The sequence below is a fragment of the Panthera uncia genome (assembly GCF_023721935.1).
Source record: "Panthera uncia isolate 11264 chromosome B2 unlocalized genomic scaffold, Puncia_PCG_1.0 HiC_scaffold_24, whole genome shotgun sequence".
Taxonomy (NCBI): Eukaryota; Metazoa; Chordata; class Mammalia; order Carnivora; family Felidae; genus Panthera; species Panthera uncia.
In genome coordinates this window covers 49,035,844-49,040,836 of record NW_026057580.1, presented here as the reverse complement: position 1 = coordinate 49,040,836, position 4,993 = coordinate 49,035,844, and positions in this window count along the sequence as shown.

Sequence of the window (4,993 nt, the reverse complement as noted above, 5' to 3'; positions counted from 1 at the left end):
GATTGGTGAGCAGCCCAACCAAGGTCAAGTGGATCTGGGCCATTCAGCTTGAGTACATACTTGGGCACCAACACTAAGGAGAGGAGAAGGAGAGCAACAGTGGAGGCCTAGGAAGCCTCACAAGCTTGGCCAGATGCAGCCACCTAAGTGCTCAGATCCTGGAAAATGGGCATATGAGAGCCCAGACAGGTGCTGGAGATGGGCTACAATAGAGGAAAAGAGGATGTAAATTCTTCTGGAAGTCTCCAGCAGTCTGAGAGCTGGGGCTGAAGAGGCTTCATAAAGGGATTGTGAAGGAACAGACTTCAGAGATGGAGGAGAGTGTTCTGGGAGAACTGGAGAAGGTGCCTGAGAGAGGATTTTCAGGGGAAGTAGAGATGGCAGAGGACAGTGGACGGGTGAGGGGTGGAGACCAAAGGCTGAGTCTTCTATACTATATACTGAGTTGGACTGTGACCTTCTGGAGTGGTCAGAATATCACAGGCAGAGTCAAGAATTTGAGATGACACTTAGCTGGGGCCACAGAGATTGTGTGAAGGGTATCATCCATCTGCTCATCCTCCCTTCCTCCTTCCTTCCTTCATCATTCCATCCATCCATCCATCCATCCTTCTGTATTAGTCTGTTAGGGCTGCAATAACAAAATAGCACAGACTTGGTGGCTTAAACAACAGAAGCTTATTTTCTCTCAGTTGTGGAGGCTACAAGTCTTAGATTACAGTATTTGCATGGGTGGCTTTTATGGGAGGCTTCTCTCCTTGGCTTCTAGATAGCCATTCTCTCCCTGTGTCTTCACATGGAATTCTGTCTGTGTGTCACTGTCTCCAAATTTCTTCTTCTTATAAAGTCACCAGTTGTGTATGATTAGGGCCCACCCTAATGACTCCGTTTTACCTTAATTACCTCTTGAAAGAAACTATCTCCAAATATAGTCATATTCTGAGGTACTGGGGGCTAGGACTTCAACATATGAATTTTGAGGGACACAATTCAACCCCTATCACTTTGCTTCCATCCATTTACCTTTTTATTAATCCCTTTGTCCTTTCTTTCTTCCATTCTTCCCTTCATCCATTTATTTATTCAACAAATATTTGTTGAGTGAAATGGGTCAAGCACTCAGGGGATATAAAGGCTAAAGATGTCCGCAGACAGTGGGGACATAGAAAGTTATAAGCTGGTGGGGAATATATTGGGATAAAGGTATTCCCAGTGAGAGGGGAAAAATAAAAAAGGGTACCCCATTGAAGTAGGGGTTGGGTGGTGTAATGGGGCGACAGAGAAAGACTAATGGAAGACATGGTGCTTAAGCTAGGTATTGAGTACAAATTAAAGTGGCCAAAAAGGTGGAGGGAAGGGAGAAGGGCACTCCAGGCAGAAGGAACAGCACATAAAAAGACACAGATGTGTAAGAGAACAAGGCACAATCGGGGAACTGCAACAGGTTCATTTTGGCTGGAAAGTGGAGTGCATGTAGCAGGCACTGAGCTGCAGGAAAGGACATGGAAAAGCTGTATGCTCCTGGCCATAAGGGGCTTGGGTTTTATTCTGGAGACAGTAGGGAACTGGGGACAGATTTTAAGCAAGAAATGAATAGGCCTTTCCTCAGCAACATTAAACTATAGGTTTTACACATCTTGCTTATTGTCTGCCACACCCATTAGACTGTAAGCTTCCTTAGGGTAGGGAATCTTGTCTCTTTGGTTCACTGCTACATCCCCAGCACCTAGAATATTTCTGGCACAGAGTAGGAACTCCATGTGTGGAGCGGATGATTTGATTTGTGTTTAGTAAGCTCAGTTGGACAGACATTGGGTAGAGTCCATAAATGAACTGGAAGAGATTGTTATGAGAAATAATAGTGTGTGAAAATCAGAGACAGCAGTATTTGAGCCAGCAGGGAGGCAAATGAGGCCTTCTAGAAATCCAGGTTCTGTGGAGAGGCTCCCAAATGCTCTCCAGCTCTGTGTGACTGACTGCTATCTCCAGCTCAGCAAACAGGGTAGTGAGAGCCATCTCCCCACCAGTCCTCTTCTCTTACTTCTCTGCTAGAGCCTGGGAAGCCCATCACTGGTTTGTTGTGTGTCTGTTCATGCATTAAGCAAATCTTTATTGAGCACCTACTATGTGCCAGGCACCATTGTAGGTGCTGGGGATATAGCAGTGAACAAAACAAACATTTCTGCTCCAGTGGGGCAGATATTCTAGCTGAGGGAGGCACCTATTATGAATAAGCATAATAACTAAGTATATAATATGTTACGTTAGAAAGTAATTGATATAGAAAAACATCACACCAGACTTCAAGCTGTATTACAAAGCTATAATCATCAAGACAGTATGGTATGGCACAAGAACAGACACTCAGATCAGTGGAACAGAACAGAGAACCCAGAAATGGACCCACAAATGTATGGCCAACTAATCTTTGACAAAGCAGGAAAGAATATCCAATGGAATAAAGACAGTCTCTTCAGAAAATGGTGCTGGGAAAACTGGACAGTGACATGCAGAAAAATGAACCTGGACCACTTTCTTACACCATACACAAAAATAAACTCAAAATAAATTAAAGACCTAAATGTAAGACAGGAAGCCATCAAAATCCTTGAGGAAAAAGCAGGCAAAACCTCTTTGACCTTGGCCACAGCAACTTCTTACTCAACACATCTCTGGAGGCAAGGAAAACAAAAGCAAAAATGAACTACTGGGACCTCATCAAAAGAAAAAGCTTCTGCACAGGAAAGGAAACAATCAGCAAAACTAAAAGGCAACCAACGGAATGGGAGAAGATATATACAAACGACATGTCAGATAAAAGGTTAGTATCCAAAATCTATAAAGAACTTATCAAACTTGGAGCGCCTGGGTGGCTCAGTCGGTTAAGCGTCCAACTTCAACTCAGGTCAGGATCTCGCGGTCCATGAGTTCGAGCCCCGCGTCAGGCTCTGGCTGATGGCTCAGAGCCTAGAGCCTTCTTCCGATTCTGTGTCTCCCTCTCGCTCTCTGCCCCTCCCCCATTCATGCTCTGTCTCTCTGTCTCAAAAATAAATAAACGTTAAAAAAAAATTAAAAAAAAAGAACTTATCAAACTCAATACCTAAAACACAAATAATCCAGTGAAGAAATGGGCAAAAGACACGAATAGACACTTCTCCAAAGAAGACATCCAGATGGCCAACTGACACATGAAAAAATACTCAACATCACTCATCATCAGGGGAATACAAATCAAAACCAAAATGAGATACCACCTCACACCTGCAGAATGGCTAACATTAAAACAACTCAGGCAACAACAGATGTTGGCAAGGATGCAGAGAAAGAGGATCTCTTTTGCATTGTTGGTTGCAATGCAAGCTGGTGCAGCCACTCTGGAAAACAGTATGGAGGTTCCTCAAAAAGTTAAAAATAGAACTACCCTACAACCCAGCAATTGCATTACTAGCTATTTATCCAAGGGATACAGGTATGCCATTTCGAAGGGGCACATGCACCCCAATGTTTATAGCAGCACTATCAACAATAGCCAAAGTATGGAAAGAGCCCAAATGTCCATCAATGGATGAATGGATAAAGAAGATGTGGTGTATACACACACACACACACACACACACACACACACACAATGGAGTGTTACTTGGCAATCAAAAGGAATGAAATCTTGCCATTTGCAACTACGTGGATAGAACTAGAGAGCATTATGCTAAGTGAAATTAGTCAGAGAAAGACAAATATCATATGACTTCACTCATATGAGGACTTTAAGACACAAAACAGATGAACATAAGGAAGGGAAGCAAAACTAATAAAAAGCAGGGAGGGGGACAAACCATAAGAGACTCTTAAATATGGAGAACAAACAGAGGGTTACTGGAGGGGTTGTGGGAGGGGGGATGGGCTAAATGGGTAAGGGGCATTAAGGAATATACTCCTGAAATCATTATTTCACTATATGCTAACTAACCTGGATATAAATTAAAAAGATAAATTAAATAAAAAAAAAAAAGAAAAAGAGAAAAACATCACAGAACAGGGTCAGAGGGTCAGAGGTGTGGTGGTAGCGTGGGTGGAGTGAGGTTGCAGTATGACAGAAGGTGGCCAGACTGGTCCTCAGTGAAAAGGTGACACCTGAGCAAAGATCTGAAGGAAGTAGAGGGGTGAGCCTTGTGGTCACCTGGGGGAAGAGAGCTCCAAGCAGAGGAGCAGCCAGTGCAGTGGCCCTGAGGTAGGAGTTGGTCTGAAGTGGGTGGGTGATGTGACTAGAGCCAGGTGAATAAGAAGAGGAAAGGAGAAAAAGTTGGAGAGGAAGAGAAGGTCATAGTTTGTATGTGTGGATGTGTGTGGGGGGAGGGTGGTGGGTTTGGAGGGGGGGCAGATTATGCAGGCATTGAAGACCATTGTATGGACTTCTGTCTTTATTGAGGGTGAAGTGGAGAACCATTGCAAAGCTTTGCTCTGTCTCCTCATGGAATTTTGTAAACTTACGAAATCTTAAATCTCAAGGCTGGCATCTGAGTGTTCTGGATAGAATTGCACAGAGCCACATCATGTGGGAGTGCTTATTAGATACTTCCAAATACTTCTGGTGGAGGAGAGAGCTCATGGAGGGCTGGGAAAAGGAAAATCTCAAGTAAAAGGCTGTCCACCGCGGCAAGATGGGAATTTTGACTCACAGGAAATAAATTCCTTTCTGGAAAATTAAAAATCAGAAGCAGCCAGTGAAAGAATGTCTAGAAGGCCAGGGATCTCTCTTGAGCAACCAAGATGTGGTCCTACTTGAGCCTTACACTAGACCAAATGGACTCTTCCAGCAATTGCCAGTTCAGAAATCCTATGAATCCACTTTATTTCCTTTTGTTAAAACAATTTCCAACATTGACTGTGATAACAGTATGAAGTTATATTCTGGAAGTCACTCAGGGTCTTTCTTATCCATCCCCAGTCCTTCTCCTTACTACTTGGGGGTTAACAAACACAATGACCATTGCTA